Genomic DNA, 18,071 nt, shown 5'->3' with positions numbered 1-18,071 from the left:
GCAGTGTTCTAGGGCTGGCAGAACTTTGCTATAGACACGACTCAGCCACAGTCCGTACTTGACCCTATTAAACTTGCCATCAGGGCCTCTGGGAACCTGAGAATTTAGAACAGAAAGGGCCCGTGACTTCTCTAATCCCTGCGTTTGTATTTAACGAACCTGAAGCCTCACTGGTGAAATGGCTTGCCCAAGTTTTCACAGCCCAAATCGAATTCGCTTGGCCAAGAACTACTTTATTCTTGGAGGAAAAGCAACTTGCATAATCTCTTAAGGAATTATTTGGATGTGTTAAGCAGCTTCTTATTACGAGATCTGCCTTCTTTCCCTTTTGAGCTCTTTCCTCAAATTACTGTGCATCTCCCCCATTTCAGTCCTCCACACTGGTCTCTGCCCTGCCTAGAACACACCAGGCTTGGGCTCAGATGTACATATTAGCTACTACCTCACCTACTTCTGGTCTCCTCTTTTGGCCTTTTGCAAAAATTTGGAATTGCATCCGTCTTCCCATCCTACTTACCCTGCCCTACTCTTTTTTTCAGGCACTTAGCACCTTCTCCCACACTCTGTAAATATGCATATCAATGTTTATTTTTCTCCTTCTAGAACGTAAGTTCGATAGGGCTGAAATATTTGGCACTCAGTATTCATTGAATGAAAGAATGCATGATTACACTAGCATTAAGCAAAATTTTAGAGACAAAAGCCTTATGATGATAATGTACAAAGTATAGAGGAATTAACAAATCATTTTATTTACATTATTATATTCCTTAGCTCAGTAAATTCTGAACTTCAATGAACATGTGAACCACTGGTGATCTTGTTAAAACATGTATTTGGATTCAGTTGGTCTGATTCAGATTTGTCCTTGAAATTCTACATATGTAACAAAATACACAGAAAATGCTAGTCCACTGTCTATAAAACCATACTTTGAATAGGAATTCTTTAGTTCAATCTAGACTTAAATTTTGGGAAATATTTTGTCTGATGTGTTTATGATGCCTTGCTGTCTTATTCTGTTTGCATTACTATAACAAAATACCTCAGATGGAGTACCTTATAAGCAACAGAATTTTATTTCTCACAGTCTGAAGGCTAGAAGTCCAAGATCAGAGTGCCAGAATTATCAGGCAAGGGCTGTCTTCTGGGTTTCCGACTTCTAGTTGTATCTTCATATGACAGAAGAGGAAGGGATCTCTGAATCCTCTTTTATAAAGCACTAATCCCATTAAGGAGGGTTCTACCCTCATGACATAAGCATCTCCTAGTCTTGTCATCTTTGTGAGTTAGAATTTTAACATATGAATTTGGGGGAAGCCACAACATTCAGATCACAGCACTCCCTCTGTGAAAGGTATTGTCCAGTCATTGCAAGAATGCAGGGATAATAAGAACTTTATCTGTTTAGGAGTTTATGGAGAAGGACAGAACATACTAATATTCAGTTCAGTTGTTAATATTTTTGTAGCAGTCATCACGATTTGGATTACCCATGAATTAGACTCGGAGGGGGAGAATAATGTGCAAGACATGCTCTTGTTTGGATCCTGGAATCGACATCTGTGAAAAGCAGGTTGAAGAAACAGAATTGAGTGGAGGGAGAAGGTGATTTGTGATGCCATCCCAACAAAGGCTTCAACTGACCCCTTGGAGATGAGATGGCCTTTCAGAGGTGTCTTGAATTGGTAGGAGTGGTTCGGCCTCCAACTCCCAGCATTGATTAATCAATGCATACAAACCATTCCTGGAGGGGAAGTAATTGAAGCTGTCCATTTCTTTTACTGAAGCAATCTCCAAAGAGTGCTGACAACTGAGGATTTCTACCAGTAACACTCCCAGCAGCAGGGAGATGAGGCTAAGTCTTCTGTCCTGAAGGGGGATATGGGCCTAGCTTCCCAACCAGCACCCTCCATAGAGCCTATCCTTCTGAGGCACTGTCCTAGTCACTGGAGACTAAAGATATTTATTAAGTCACTAAATATCATTGAGTGCCACTGTGTGGGTCTAACACTGCTTTGCGCTGAGATACAGACCTGCGCAAGACAAACATGGCCCCTGCCTTCATGGAGCTTATAGTCTCCTGAGGGATCAAGGAGGCATTAAATAAGCTATTACACAAAGAAGTACTGGAATTATGGTAGTCATTATCAAGGAGAGCAATGGATTTACAGGACAATAAAGAGGGATTTAGCTTAGTCTAAGTATTAAGGAAATTCTTTCTTAAGGCAGTTACAATTATGTTATGACTTGAAAGATATGAAGGAATTAGTCTGAACAAAACTGGGGGGTTAGAGGAAGGAGTCATTGGCTAGTAAGAGAGGTAGGAGGAAGGTCTGTGATAGATTTAAATCCAATATGTAAATCTTACATAGCCACCCAGAAGGCAAATGAACAATGCCAGTTTCCTTGATAAAAATCCAAGGTCTAATGGCTGGAGAAAATCTCCAACTATATGTTGGTTAGTCCCCACTATATCCTCTGGTGAGTTTTTAAAACCAAGAAAACCTATGTGGGGTGAAGGGTGGATAATTCCAAAGTCAAGTGTAAAATGCAGTATGATCAGGAGCTAAGGCTACGTTTTGTGGTACATACTGAACACAGCCTAGAAGAAATTCATAAGCCAAACAAAATAATTTAGGAAATTAAAACTATGACCTAATGGGAACAAAGACTGGGTGTGCAGCACAAACTGTGTACTTTTGGCTCCTGGCACCATGCATTTCCTTCCCCTTTTCTCTAGAGCAGAAATGTCTGCCAGTTGTCCTTTAAAGGAGACAGATCGAAAAGTTTGTGGCTAAAGCACTTAGTTCCAAATTCTGATTAGTCTATACATTATAGTCAATTCTCCCCAAACCTCTCTCTACCCATTACTTTACACTGCACACTGCCCTTACTTAACTATGTTTTTGCCATAGTACTTAAACTTCTGGGGATCTGTGTGTGTGTGTGTGTGTGTGTGTGTGTGTGTGTGTGTGTGTGTGTGTGTATGTGTATCTCTACAAATATTTAGGTAGTGAAATTGTAATCATTATCAAAGAGAGCAACAGGATTATTAGGGCATAAATTTTCTCTCTTTCATTAAAAATTAAGCTCCTTATTTTCTTCACTACCATATCCCCTGCAACTAGATAAGTGCCTATCATTCCATTAATATTTATTGAATAAATATATGAATGAACAAAACCAGCTTGTGCATAGGTGTGTGATTGTAGCAGGTACAGTTAAATTTGTGGTTGGTTAAGCTATACTTGGGTCACATAAGAATTTAGACATGTTTGTATATCATACTGATAACAAAGTACTACCCATTCTTGCTGCACATAGCCCTCTTCCAAGGAAAGCTGTCATGCTGACACCTGATCATATCAGATCAACCCCTGACCCAGAGGCAGTTATCCATAGGCTGTAAAATCTTCTAGCAGCTTGTCTTGGAATACTGCCTAAGGTAGATTCCACACCTGAGATGGTGACTGTGGCAGGCATTGTTCATTAGCTGACTGTTAATAACCTTTTTCGGTATCCTTCTACCTTGCTGTCTTCCCACTATAGAGGCTATGAAAATTCAATTCTCACTTTCTCAATCTTCATGGCAGCTAAGTGTAGTCATATGACACAGCTTTGATCAATGAGACATAAGCAGAAGTCTGTGTGTGCATGTATGTGTACACAGATGCACACATGTTACAGATGCAACAAAAGAGCTTGCTGGCCTTGACTCTTCTTTAATCTTTCTGCCTTAAATGTAGGCAGATAATGACTGCATCTGCAGCAGCCACTTTGCAACCATGAGATGACATGATTGAAGACAAAAACCAACAGTAAAAATGGTTGAGGAAGATGGAAAGCCTGAGGTGTTGATGTTTTCATTGAGCAGCTGAACCAATGTCTACAAGCACCTACCTTGGAACACTCTTTATAGAAGGAAAATAAGGTCCTATTGATTTAAGCCACTGCCAGTTTGGTTTTCTTTTAATTAAACTGAAATTTTTTTCTCACTCAATGTCAGGCCAACCTAAATGAATTCTCTTTCAGACAGCTGAAATGTAAACCAAAATGGAAGAGAGGACGGCTGAGAGGAAAGGGGGGGAAAGAAAAATGGAGAAACTACAAACTCAAGGACAGAAATTAGAACACTTAGGAGAGCAGCAAAGGAGATCCCTTGTTGAGGGAAGATCATGAGACCTGCATTTTGGAGCTGCAGCATTGGCCAGAGGCCAGTGTACCCTGAACAACTAACTCTTCCTCACTGTGGCTCCAGGAGGACCCACTATCTGGTGATTGTTACCTCTTCTGACTTTCCCACACACATTCACCAAATTCCTTTGTCACTAAAGGAAATCTGAGTGTCACTGTCCCTTGCAACTGAAAGTGCTCATCTAGCATCATTTCTAGCCACCTGTGGTCAGTCTCATAAAGGACAGGTACCATATTCTTTTAGCAAACATTTCTCAACATCACAGAAAACACTGAGCTAGATAAACTCTCTGAGAAACACCAAGCAACATAAAGGAACCTGCAGTTTGTCCTCAGTGCCTCACACTTCCTGTTTTGGTGCTTTGTCCTCTCCATCTAAGTGCTTTCCCTCACCACGCCAACGCCCAGTGTCCTGCTGCTGTTCAGATGGCAAGTGTCCTCCTACTTGGATAATGCCTGGAACTGGTTCACAAGGCTTCATTCAGCTTAAGGCTTTTCTCCACCTTGATCTATCATCAATTTTAGGTAAATCGTTCTGTAATCAACAAGCAGGTACTCTTAGCTACCTCTAGGTAAAGTTGGATAAACAGATTAATTTATATTTCCCCATTTGATATAATCATTTTAGCATTAGCACTTCTAGATATTTTCTTTTCTTTTTTTTTTTTTTGGAGATAATTATTTTTTATTGAAGGGTAGTTGACACACAGTATTGCATTACATTATTTTCAGGTGTACAACACAGTGATTCAACATTTATATACATGATAATTCTAGCTACCAGCTATCACCATACCAAGTTGTTACAATATTTTGACTATATTCCTTATGCTATACATTACATCCCGGTTACTTATTTATTTTACTATTGGAAGTGTGTACTTTTTTTTTTTTTTTTTGTGAGGGCATCTCTCATATTTATTGATCAAATGGTTGTTAACAACAATAAAATTCTGTATAGGGGAGTCAATGCTCAATGCACAATCATTAATCCACCCCAAGCCTAATTTTCGTCAGTCTCCAATCTTCTGAGGCATAACAAAGAAGTTCTTACATGGCGAACAAATTCTTACATAGTGAATAAGTTACATGGTGAACAGTACAAGGGCAGCCATCACAGAAACTTTCGGTTTTGCTCATGCATTATGAACTATAAACAGTCAGTTCAAATATGAATACTCATTTGATTTTTATACTTGATTTATATGTGAATACCACATTTCTCTCTTTATTATTATTATTTTTAATTAAATGCTGAAGTGGTAGGTAGATACAAGATAAAGGTAAAAAATATAGTTTAGTGTTGTAAGAGAGCAAATGTAGATGATCAGGTGTGTGCCTGTAGACTATGTGTTAATCCAAGCTAGACAAGGGCAATAAAACATCCATGTATGCAGAAGATTTCTCTCAGAACAGGGGGGGTGAGGTTCTAAGCCTCACCTCTGTTGATCCACAATTTCTCACCTGATGACCCCCCTGCGACTGTGCCTGTTTTAGGTTGTTCCTCCCTTGAGGAATCTTACCCGTCTCTGGCTAACCAGTCATCTTCCGGGGCCATACAGGGAAATGTAAAGTTGGTAAGTGAGAGAGAAGCCTTATTGTTTGAAATGGTTAGCTTTTTATTTCTTTGCATATTTATGCCCTGTGGCTTCTATGCCCAGCATTTGTCTTGAGGTATCTTTACCACTTGGAAGAATTATGATACTCGGTAAATGTGATATGAGGCACGAATTCTATTTAAGGGTTGTAATTAGGAAGGAAGAAGAAAAGCTATAGAAGTAGCAGGCGGAAGAAAACCTGGGAAGATTGATTATTTCTTTGACATATCTTCTTGTAGAGTAACTTCAGCATGTATGGGTTTTAAGCTACTAATTAAATTGCGCACACACATTAACATAATAGGAGTATAGTTACGTAACCAAAGCATATCTGTAATTACCAGCCATCTCCAGTGAAACCAAGAAAACCAGTTAGGCACCTTAGGCATTTGTGATAACTTATCTATGATATGGTGGATATTGTCCAACTGAACTTGAACAGTCTGAGAGAAATCAGACAAATTAAAACAACCCATTCCTGGGGACTGTTCACATCCCATATGTTCTTTTAACAGTAAATAGTCTGTAGTTGTAAGATTTTGGAGCGCTACAATTTGCAGTTCTCCTAATTCTTGGTTGAGTTCCAACAGCGTAGATCCAGTCAAATTTGTTGTTTTACTGTATGCACAGGCCAGCTTAGATATCTCCTTCTTCATTCCCATGGCAAGTCCAGGAACTGGTGGGATGAGTGCATCTACACCTGTAGCAGTGCGTGGATCTTTGTTGGGGTTTTTTGATGATCATCTTCTGGCATGAGTCTTCCAGAGAGTGCTGATGTTGGAAGTTCTTTTTCATATCGTATCTTAGTTCATTTTCGGGGTAGCCCAATTAGGCTTTGATCCTCTGTATAAACACAAACAGACCCTTTGCCTACACTTTTATATGCCCTTTATACCCTTGTGTAGAACTCATTGGAGGTCTCCACACAGGAACTGCCTTTTTTTTTTTTGGTGTCATTAATCTACACTTACATGACGATTGTTATGTTTACTAGGCTCTCCCCTATACCAGGTCCCCGCTATAAACCCCTTTACAGTCACTGTCCATTAGCATAGCAAATGTTGTAGAATCACTACTTGCCTTCTCTGTGTTGTACAGCCTTCCCCTTTCTCCCACTCCCCCATGCATGCTAATCTTAATGCCCCCCAACTTCTCCCCCCTCCTTATCCCTCCCTACCCACCCATCCTCCCCAGTCCCTTTCCCTTTGGTACCTGTTAGTCCATTCTTGAGTTCTGTGATTCTGCTGCTGTTTTGTTCCTTCAGTGTTTCCTTTGTTCTTATATTCCACAGATAAGTGAAATCATTTGGTATTTCTCTTTCTCCGCTTGGCTTGTTTCACTGAGCATAATACCCTCCAGCTCCATCCATGTTGCTGCAAATGGTAGGATTTGCCCTTTTCTTATGGCTGAGTAGTATTCCATTGTGTATATGTACCACATCTTCTTTATCCATCTATCGATGGACATTTACGTTGCTTCCAATTCTTGGCTATTGTAAATAGTGCTGCGATAAACATAGGGGTGCATTGGTCTTTCTCATACTTGATTGCTGCATTCTTAGGGTAAATTCCTAGGAGTGGAATTCCTGGGTCAAATGGTAAGTCTGATTTGAGCATTTTGATGTACCTCCATACTGCTTTCCACAATGGTTGAACTAACTTACATTCCCACCAGCAGTGTAGGAGGGTTCCCCTTTCTCCACAGCCTCGCCAACATTTGTTGTTGTTTGTCTTTTGGATGGCAGCCATCCTTACTGCTGTGAGGTGATACCTCATTGTAGTTTTAATTTGCATTTCTCTGATAATTAGCGATGTGGAGCATCTTTTCATGTGTCTGTTGGCCATCTGTATTTCTTTTTTGGAGAACTGTCTGTTCAGTTCCTCTGCCCATTTTTTAATTGGGTTATTTGTTTTTTGTTTGTTGAGGCGTGTGAGCTCTTTATATATTCTGGACGTCAAGCCTTTATCGGATGTGTCATTTTCAAATATATTCTCCCATACTGTAGGGTTCCTTTCTGTTCTATTGATGGTGTCTTTTCCTGTACAGAAGCTTTTCAGCTTAATATAGTCCCACTTGTTCATTTTTGCTGTTGTTTTCCTTGCCCGGGGAGATATGTTCAAGAAGAGGTCACTCATGTTTATGTCTAAGAGGTTTTTGCCTATGTTTTCTTCCAAGAGTTTAATGGTTTCATGACTTACATTCAGGTCTTTGATCCATTTTGAGTTTACTTTTGTATATGGGGTTAGACAATGGTCCAGTTTCATTCTCCTACATGTAGCTGTCCAGTTTTGCCAGCACCATCTGTTGAAGAGACTGTCATTTCGCCATTGTATGTCCATGGCTCCTTTATCAAATATTAATTGGCCATATATGTCTGGGTTAATGTCTGGATTCTCTAGTCTGTTCCATTGGTCTGTGGCTCTACTCTTATGCCAGTACCAAATTGTCTTGATTACTATGGCTTTATAGTAGAGCTTGAAGTTGGGGAGTGAGATCCCCCCTACTTTATTCTTCTTTCTCAGGATTGCTTTGGCTATTCAGGGTCTTTGGTGTTTCCATATGAATTTTTGAATTATTTGTTCTAGTTCATTGAAGAATGTTGCTGGTAGTTTCATAGGGATTGCATCAAATCTGTATATTGCTTTGGGCAGGATGGCCATTTTGACGATATTAATTCTTCCTAGCCACGAGCATGGGATGAGTTTCCATCTTTTAGTGTCCCCTTTAATTTCTCTTAAGAGTGACTTGTAGTTTTCAGAGTATAAGTCTTTCGCTTCTTTGGTTAGATTTATTCCTAGGTATTTTATTTTTTTTGATGCAATTGTGAATGGAGTTGTTTTCCTGATTTCTCGTTCTGTTGGTTCATTGTTAGTGTATAGGAAAGCCACAGATTTCTGTGTGTTGATTTTGTATCCTGCAACTTTGCTGTATTCCAATGTCAGTTCTAGTAGTTTTGGGGTGGAGTCTTTAGGGTTTTTTATGTACAGTATCATGTCATCTGCAAATAGTGACAGTTTAACTTCTTCTTTACCAATCTGGATTCCTTGTATTTCTTTGTTTTGTCTGACTGCTGTGGCTAGGACCTCCAGTACTATGTTAAATAACAGTGGGGAGAGTGGGCATCCCTGTCTAGTTCCCAATCTCAGAGGAAATGCTTTCAGCTTCTCGCTGTTCAATATAATGTTGGCTGTGGGTTTATCATAGATGGCCTTTATTTTGTTGAGGTACTTGCCCTCTATTCCCATTTTGCTGAGAGTTTTTATCATGAATGGATGTTGAACTTTGTCAAATGCTTTTTCAGCATCTATGGAGATGATCATGTGGTTCTTGTCTTTCTTTTTGTTGATGTGGTGGATGATGTTGATGGACTTTCGAATGTTGTACCATCCTTGCATCCCTGGGATGAATCCCACTTGGTCATGGTGTATGATCCTTTTGATGTATTTTTGAATTCGGTTTGCTAATATTTTGTTGAGTATTTTTGCATCTACGTTCATCAGGGATATTGGTCTGTAGTTTTCTTTTTTGGTGGGGTCTTTGCCTGGTTTTGGTATTAGAGTGATGTTAGCTTCATAGAATGAGTTTGGGAGTATCCCTTCCTCCTCTATTTTTTGGAAAAGTTTAAGAAGAATGGGTATTATGTCTTCCCTGTACGTCTGATAAAATTCCGAGGTAAATCCATCTGGCCCGGGGGTTTTGTTCTTGGGTAGTTTTTTGATTACCGCTTCAATTTTGTTGCTGGTAATTGGTCTGTTTAGATTTTCTGTTTCTTTCTGGGTCAGTCTTAGAAGGTTGTATTTTTCTAGGAAGTTGTCCATTTCTCCTATGTTTCCCAGCTTGTTAGCATATAGGTTTTCATAGTATTCTCTAATAATTCTTTGTATTTATGTGGGGTCTGTCATGATTTTTCCTTTCTCATTTCTGATACTGTTGATTTGTGTTAACTCTCTTTTCCTCTTAATAAGTCTGGCTAGAGGCTTATCTATTTTGTTTATTTTCTCAAAGAACCAGCTCTTGGTTTCATTGATTTTTGCTATTGTTTTATTCTTCTCAATTTTATTTATTTCTTCTCTGATCTTTATTATGTCCCTCCTTCTGCTGACCTTAGTCCTCATTTGTTCTTCTTTTTCCAATTCTGACCTTAGGCCTCATTTGTTCTTCTTTTTCCAATTTTGATAATTGTGACATTAGACCATTCATTTGGGATTGTTCTTCCTTTTTTAAATATGCTTGGATTGCTATATACTTTCCTCTTAAGACTGCTTTTGCTGTGTCCCACAGAAGTTGGGGCTTAGTGTTGTTGTTGTCATTTGTTTCCATATATTGCTGGATCTCCATTTTGATTCGGTCATTGATCCATTGATTATTTAGGAGTGTGTTTTTAAGCCTCCATGTGTTTGTGAGCCTTTTTGCTTTCTTTGTACAGTTTATTTCTAGTTTTATGCCTTTGTGGTCTGAAAAGTTGGTTGGTATGATTTCAATCTTTTGGAATTTACTGAGGCTCTTTTTGTGGCCTAGTATGTGGTCTATTCTGGAGAATGTTCCATGTGCACTTGAGGAGAATGTATATCCTGTTGCTTTTGGATGTAGAGTTCTATAGATGTCTATTAGGTCCATCTGCTCTACTGTGTTGTTCAGTGCTTCCGTGTTCTTACTTATATTCTGCCCGGTGGATCTATCCTTTGGGGTGAGTGGTGTGTTGAAGTCTCCTAGAATGAATGCATTGCAGTCCATTTCCCCCTTTAGTTCTGTTAGTATTTGTTTCACATATGCTGGTGCTCCTGTGTTGGGTGCATATATATTTAGAATGGCTATATTCTCTTGTTGGACTGAGCCCTTTATCATTATGTAGTGTCCTTCTTTATCTCTTGTTACTTTCTTTGTTTTGAAGTCTATTTTGTCTGATATTAGTACTGCAACCCCTGCTTTCTTCTTGCTGTTGTTTGCCTGAAATATGTTTTTCCATCCCTTGACTTTTAGTCTGTACATGTCTTTGGGTTTGAGGTGAGTTTCTTGTAAGCAGCATATAGATGGGTCTTGCTTTTTTTTCCATTCTGTTACTCTGTGTCTTTTGATTGATGCATTCAACCCATTAACATTTAGGGTGACTATTGAAAGATATGTACTTATTGCCATTGCAGGCTTTAAATTCGTGGTTACCAAAGGTTCAAGGTTAGCCTCTTTAGTATCTTACTGCCTAACTTAGCTCGCTTATTGAGCTGTTATATACACTGTCTGGAGATTCTTTTCTTCTCTCCCTTCTTATTCCTCCTCCTCGATTCTTCATATGTTGGGTGTTTTGTGCTGTGCTCTGTCTAGGAGTGCTCCCTTCAAGAGCAGTCCCTGTAAGATGTCCTGTAGAGGTGGTTTGTGGGAAGCAAATTCCCTCAGCTTTTGTTTGTCTGGGAATTGTTTAATCCCACCATCATATTTGAATGATAGTCATGCTGGATACAGTATCCTTGGTTCAAGGCCCTTCTGTTTCATTGCATTTAATATATCACACCATTCTCTTCTGGCCTGTAAGGTTTCTGTCGAGAAATCTGATGTTAGCCTGATGGGTTTTCCTTTATAGGTGACCTTTTTCTCTCTAGCTGCCTTTAAAACTCTTTCCTTGTCCTTGATTTTTGCCATTTTAATTATTATGTGTCTTGGTGTGGTCCTCCTTGGATCCTTTCTGTTGGGGGTTCTGTGTATTTCTGTGGTCTGTTGTATTATTTCCTCCCCCAATTTGGGGAAGTTTTCAGCAATTATTTCTTCCAAGGTACTTTCCATCCCTTTTCCTCTCTCTTCTTCTTCTGGTACCCCTATAATATGGATATTGTTCCTTTTGGACTGGTCACACAGTTCTCTTAGTATTGTTTCATTCCTGTAGATCCTTTTATCTCTCTCTATGTCAGCTTCTATGCGTTCCTGTTCTCTGGTTTCAATTCCGTCAATGGCCTCTTGCATCCTATCCATTCTGCTTATAAACCCTTCCAGAGTTTGTTTCATTTCTGTGATCTCCTTTCTGACATCTGTGATCTCCCTCCGGACTTCATCTCATTTCTCTTGCGTATTTCTCTGCATCTCTGTCAGCATGTTTATGATTCTTATTTTGAATTCTTTTTCAGGAATACTGGTTAGGTCTGTCTCCTTCTCTGGTGTTGTCTCTGTGATCTTTGTCTGCCTGTAGCTTTGCCTTTTCATGGTGATAGGAATAGTTTGCAGAGCTGGGACGAGTGACGGCTGGAAGAACTTCCCTTCTTGTTGGTTTGTGGCCCTCCTCTCCTGGGAGAACAGCGACCTCTAGTGGCTTGTGCTGGGCAGCTGCGCACAGACAGGGCTTCTGCTTCCTGCCCGGCTGCTATGGAGTTAATCTCCGCTGTTGCTGTGGGCGTGGCCTAGCTCGGGCAGCTGCTCCAAAATGGTGGAGTCCCGTTGGAGGGGGAGTGGCCGGGAGGCTATTTATCTCCGTAAGGGGCCTCCGAGCTCCCTGCAGCCCAGGGGATTAGGGTGCCCAGAGATCCCCGGATTCTCTACCTCTGGATTAAGTGTCCTGCCCTGACCCTTTCAGACTTCCAAAAAGCACCCACCAAAACAAAACGACCACAAAAAAAAAAATTTTTTTTTAATTAAAACAATAAAAATATAAATAAAAAATGGCTGCTCGTTTTTCTTTATTCTCTGGTGCCAGCCTCAGGCATCTGCTCACTGGTCTTGCTACCCTGTTTTCCTAGTATTGGGGTCCCTATCCCTTTAAGACTTCCAAAAAGCACTCGCCAAAACAAAACAGAAAAAAAAAAAAAATGGCTGCTCGCTCTTCTTATGTCCTCCGGCGCCAGGCCTCCGGTGCCCGCTCACTGTTCTTGCTGCCCTGTTCCCCCAGTATCCAGGGCCCCCTGGGCACGTACTGTGTCTGCGCTCTGGCCCGGATGGCTGGGGCTGGGTGTTCGGCAGCCCTGTGCTCCGTCTCCCTCCCGCTCTGCCTATTGTTCTCCCGCCGGGAGCTGGGGGGAGGGGCGCTCGGGTCCCGCGGGGCCGGGGCTTGTATCTTTCCCCCTTTGCAAGGCGCTGGGTTTTCTCAGGTGTGGATGTGGTCTGGATGGTGTCCTGTGACTTCTGGTCTTTATTCTAGGAAGAGTTGTCCTTGTTATATTTTCATAGGTATATGTGGTTTTGGGAGGAGATTTCTGCTGCTCTACTCACGCCGCCATCTTCGCTCCAGACCTCTAGATATTTTAACATTATGACAATTTCTCAGTAGCAAAACAATGGGTTTGCAATAGTGACATTGGAGATTTTGACAAGTACATAGAGGGTAAGATATTTTCTCTGGGAAAAGGGATCCTTTAGGTACCTTTCAAATTATGATATGGAAGCCCATTTCCTGTCAATCTTAAAAATAAAATAGCTATCAAGCTATTGTAATCAATACTTTGATCAAAGAAGGTGTATGTATTTTCAGCCAGATTTCTAAAAGGAGATGTGAAATACATTGTTTCTGGGAATAAAGAATTTATAATATGATTTTTTGGACTAGAAATCAAACCAGAATGAAAAGATAATTTCTTACTACTTGGTGTAGACTGAATGTCTGTGTCCCTTTGCAATACTGTGATTTATAAGAAATATATATTTGGTCATTCAGATGGCCAAAAGTATATTCTTCCTTTATATTTGGTCTTTATCCATAGCTCCTGGCTCACAGCTTCCAAAATCCTTGGTATTTCCAAGTGTTGAAAGGGGTCAAATTGTCTTTTGTTATGTTAATGAGGTGACTTTTGGAAAGCACCAAAGGATAGGGACAGGTTGCCGCCCATGGACCCACTTGCTGACATCCAGGGAGGAGAGAGAAGATGGAGGTTGAATCAATTGCCAATGGCTGATTGTATGATCACAAGTACCATTGCATGACCAAGTGGGCAAGTTGCAATGGGAAAGAGCTAGAGAGACTGAAGGAAGACCTGGAGATGACATATGAGACATGAGGGTTAGGAAGATTTATGCACAGGAGTCCAGGAGCAGCTGGCTGGACTAGGTTGCAAATTGCTGTTGTGGACAGGGAGGCAACTGTTTATATGGGGTGAGGGTCAGAGACTACTACATGTGTGCCAAAAAGAGTACTTTGATTTATGACTATTCTATGTGTTATGCTAGAAGAAATCATGCTTATGTGACCAGCACCACAAGGAACAAAACTTCAACAGAGGGGTCTGCATTCCAGTGAGACATGTCTGTCAATAAGGCAGGCCTGGGTTTAGTGGACCCAGGCCATTAACACACCACATAGTTAGCATACCACCCAAAAAAGAGGGCCATGTGGACACATGGTTATTCTGGGACAAATGGTTGCAAGTAGGCAGTAGTTGTTCCCACACTAATGATTTAATCAACCATGCCTATGTAATGACACCTCTATTAAAACCAAAAAGGACAGGGTTCAAAGAGCTTCTGGGTTGGTGAACAGGTGGAGATGTGTGGGGAATGGCACACTGAGAGCATGGAAGTGTTACCAGTTTGTTTTGATGTCAGTTTTTTGTCTTCTCCAAGGAAAGAATTCAATGAAGAGAGAGAACAGTCTTAAGCAGCAGGAGTTTATTAAGCAAAGTGAAAGAACACTCTCAGGAAGGGCGGAGAGGGGGCCATCTGGAAACCAGAAGCAACACAACTATTAGGGTTAGAATTGATTTTTAAAATAGTGTAAAGTCCCTCCCTGCATCTTACATCCTTTAATTGACATGTTGATTGACAACTTCATGTTATATAATCTTTTTCCAAGTGCCCAGGTGCTTACCCATGAGTACCCAGGTGAAATCTATGGGAGGGGGTAGGGGTGGGGGGCTGGGCAAAGGGGAAAAACTGCATGTAAATTTATTATAATTATGGTATGAAGAACTCCAAGGTAACTTTGGGTCACCTCCTGGGTCTTAGTGTGCCTGCACCAAACTGTGTTGGTGGTCTGGAAGCTCCATTGGGCTTTTTACATCTTGTTTGTTCCTGATAAGTGAACCATAAACAGGAGGGGTTGGGGGATGTTATGCCATCTAGTGACAAGGGGGTACACGGAGAATGGGAAGACCTTGTCCAGGACAGGGTGGGACTTGCTCACATCTGCCTAGCTACCTGACATTTCCCCCTCAAGAGTTGGGACCCCATAATCTTTGGGAAGAGGGCGTCGTTTCTCTCTAGCTACTTCCTGCTGAGAACGGGAGTAGAGGGGTTTTTAGGGTCCCGCCTCTTGCTGACTGTCGTCTCAGCTCACTTGTCCTGGAGCATCGATCCAAAGGTCCCCATAGAATGACGACAACTGGGTGTTGATTGGCTAAGGATTATCTGAAGTTTTATTGCCTGAAGGTGGGAAGAGACAAATTTACCTAGGAAGTTTGATAGACAAGGCCCGAACAGGAGTAAAAGGAAGATGGAGGCAAGGGGCCATAGAAATGGAAGGAGCCAGGACATCCAAGATCGTGCATTTTCCCAGGTGAGGCACGCTTGGGAGGCTGTGTCCTTTAGATTGGAAGCCCGTTGGGTAACGTTCCGAATGTGTTTTTGAACTTGTCCTAATGGATTGACCCAGAAACAGCACTGTTCTTGGAGCACGGTGCATAGCCCTCCCTGAGCAGCAGCAAGAGACCTAAGCCACAGCAGTTTTGTAGGTCTGCTGCTGCCGGAGATTCAATCTGGGTTCTTACCTCCATGGTAGATTCGCCCATTTCCTCCAATCTCTAGGGGCAACCTCTAGGTTTAGCAACTACTAGGGACAAATTTTGATATACGGAAAAGGCAGTAAGTGCACCACCAATTTTGGTCCTTATTCCTCTGGTAAGACCCAATCCTATGGGGAAAGGAATTAAGGTGATGGCTCTCTTTTCTCTGGAGGGGTGGGTGAAGCCCCACAAAGGGGAAGAGGCATAGACACTTTCCCAGGGCCTCTGGAGATGTCCAGTGACAGCATTGTAACAGTACATGGCCTAGTCCACTTCGCTGGGAGGCACAGATGTGCTGTCTTTCCACATAGGAAATAGTACCTGGAGGAAGCAGGCAAACAAGCATGTAAAAGGAAGGATCCCAAGTTGGACCCCAACATGCTCCAATTCCTCTTGTGAGGAGATGATGTCATTTGGGGCCTAAATTTGTTTAGATATTTTTCAGGGTCATCTGAGAATTTACCTAAATCCTGTTTCATCTGACTGAGATCCTGCATGGAAAAGGGAGTCCTGAGCCTTGTGGGAAGACCCATGGGTCCTATAACCTCCTGGAGTGGGCACAGCTTCCAAGGGTCAAGGGACCCTGGGCATGGAGGCAAAGCATCAGGGGTGGCCTGAAGTTGGGTAGAGTGAGGAAGGGACCAATGAAGCAAGTGGCCTCTCCTTTGCCCCATAAGGAAGCTCCAATGGACAGGGCTCATTAAGGGGCGGATGGTTAATATCCCTGGGAGAAGGGGAGGGAACTTTGGTAGACAAATCAAGCATTGCCGGGGCAGCAGGCTCCTCCCTGCTAGCCCCATAGAGTTCCGGCTTCTCCCTTAAAGCAAAGAAAAGTTGAATGTGAAGGAACTCACTATACTTGCCCATCTTTTGGCAAAGAAGATCAAGTTGAAGAATGGTATTGCAATTTAAACTCCCCTTCTTAAGTAAATATCCCCTTCTCGTTTATATTGTGACTATGCTGTGTTGCAAAAGAAGATTGTTTCCCCTTTAATATTTGGGGGTCACACTTAGCTTAGTTCTTTAAGGTGTATCCTAAGGGTGATTCCTGAGGAGTAGGCAGTCACTTGCTTATCTGTAAAAGAAAAGACAAATGGGTGCAGGGGACTTGAGACATTCCTCAAGTCCTCCCCTGTAGTTGCTTGTAAGAAAGGCATTCCTCACCCATGACTTGCAGGGCAAAGTGTGTTCCTTGCCCCAGGAGTTTCGCTCTAATGCATCTTACCAAGTACCCCACCCTGAAGCGATTGTGGCTTCCTCAAGTCCTTTTTCTGAGCATTGTTCCTATGTGCCACGTGTCCAGTCATCAAAGGTCCTGGGCTGGAATGCAGCCCCTGGGATTTACAAATTTCCAATTCCCTCCTCCCTTCAAGTCCTGTTGGCCCTGTTTAAAGATGACTTCAAGGATGAAACACATGACCAGAGTTTCCAATTTGGGGATTTGGCCATTGGGGGGCCTGTAAGGCCTAAGGTGGAGGATGTCCTCAATCTCATTGATCTTGCATTCTGTCCAAGTCAAGCTGATGCCCGTGCCCCACCTCTTTGTTGCAGAGTGGCAGGAAGGGAAATATTTAAAAAGGCAGGCAAAAAGGAAGAACTATGATTGATTCCTTTCCTGGGCCCAAAAGAAAAGGGCAGAATCCCAATCAGTCACATGCAGCATGAATACACCAAAGCACTTGCACAGTGTTTGCACACAGGCGAAGGAGGGAACAGACCTTTGGGCCCCACAACCAGTAAAAAAGAAGGAGGAAATACCTATGTTGTACAGAAGCTGAAGCCAAGCAGGGACAGTCACCAAATGGCAGGAGGGCAAATGGAGAGTAGAAGCAAGCAAGAAAGTCCCTGTATGGCTATATTAAATACTACTTGGGTCTTTGCTGTGGGGATGACAGTGGGTATCTTCCACTGAGTACTTCCATTGCACAGACATCACCTAGTACAGTCTTCCCCAGGTGCCCTAATGGCTTTGAAGTGCTCAACCCATGCCCACAGGTTGTGGCTTTTTGTCCATGTGAAAAAGAGAGAGAGGGAGAGGAGTGTAAAGACCCCCAGAGAATAGGAAGGTTGTGCCTCCAGCCAAGGGGCGAGGCACGTTTTCTTTACCTGGGAGCAGCAACCAGTGCCTTTGGCTTCGTGAAAGCCCACTCTTTAGAAGAGTGGGGAGGGGCCATCTGGAAACCAGAAGCAGCCCAGCTATTAGGGTTAGGGTTAGCTTTTAAAGTGGTAGAAAGTCCCTCCCTGCATCTTACGTCATTTAATTGACATGTTGATTGACAGTTTCAGGATATATCACCTTTTTCCTAGTGCGCAGGCGCTTACCCATAAGTACCCAAGTGAAACCCACGGTCGGGGGGGGGGGGGGGGGACAAACCACATTGTAAATTTATTATAATTATGGTATAATGAACGCTCAGGTAACTGTGGGTCACCTCCTGGGCCTTGGTGGGCCTGCACCAACCTGTGTTGGTGGTCTGGGCTTTTACATATTGTTTGGCCCTGATACTGCAGGAGACTGAACCATAAACAGGAGGGGTTTGGGGCGTATCCTGCCATCTAGTGACAAGGGGTAAGAGGAGAGGGGGAG

At 42.1% G+C, this 18,071-nt stretch overlaps 1 long non-coding RNA gene across 1 annotated transcript in view; it reads left to right on the top strand.

The window, feature by feature from the left end:
* The window catches only part of LOC118921731 (uncharacterized), a 28,597-nt gene extending 13,199 nt beyond the window's left edge, over positions 1-15,398 (top strand). Inside the window, exons 2-3 of the long non-coding RNA XR_005028474.2 lie at positions 3,750-4,722; positions 15,035-15,398. This is a non-coding gene — a long non-coding RNA (uncharacterized LOC118921731). The remainder of the gene's footprint in view (positions 1-3,749; positions 4,723-15,034) is intronic.
* Positions 15,399-18,071: the final 2,673 nt, after the last annotated feature.

This window comes from Manis pentadactyla, chromosome 12 (assembly GCF_030020395.1).
Source record: "Manis pentadactyla isolate mManPen7 chromosome 12, mManPen7.hap1, whole genome shotgun sequence".
In the NCBI taxonomy this organism is placed as follows: Eukaryota; Metazoa; Chordata; class Mammalia; order Pholidota; family Manidae; genus Manis; species Manis pentadactyla.
The sequence above is the reverse complement of the archived record's forward strand: the minus strand, read 5'-3'. Positions and strand labels throughout refer to the sequence as shown.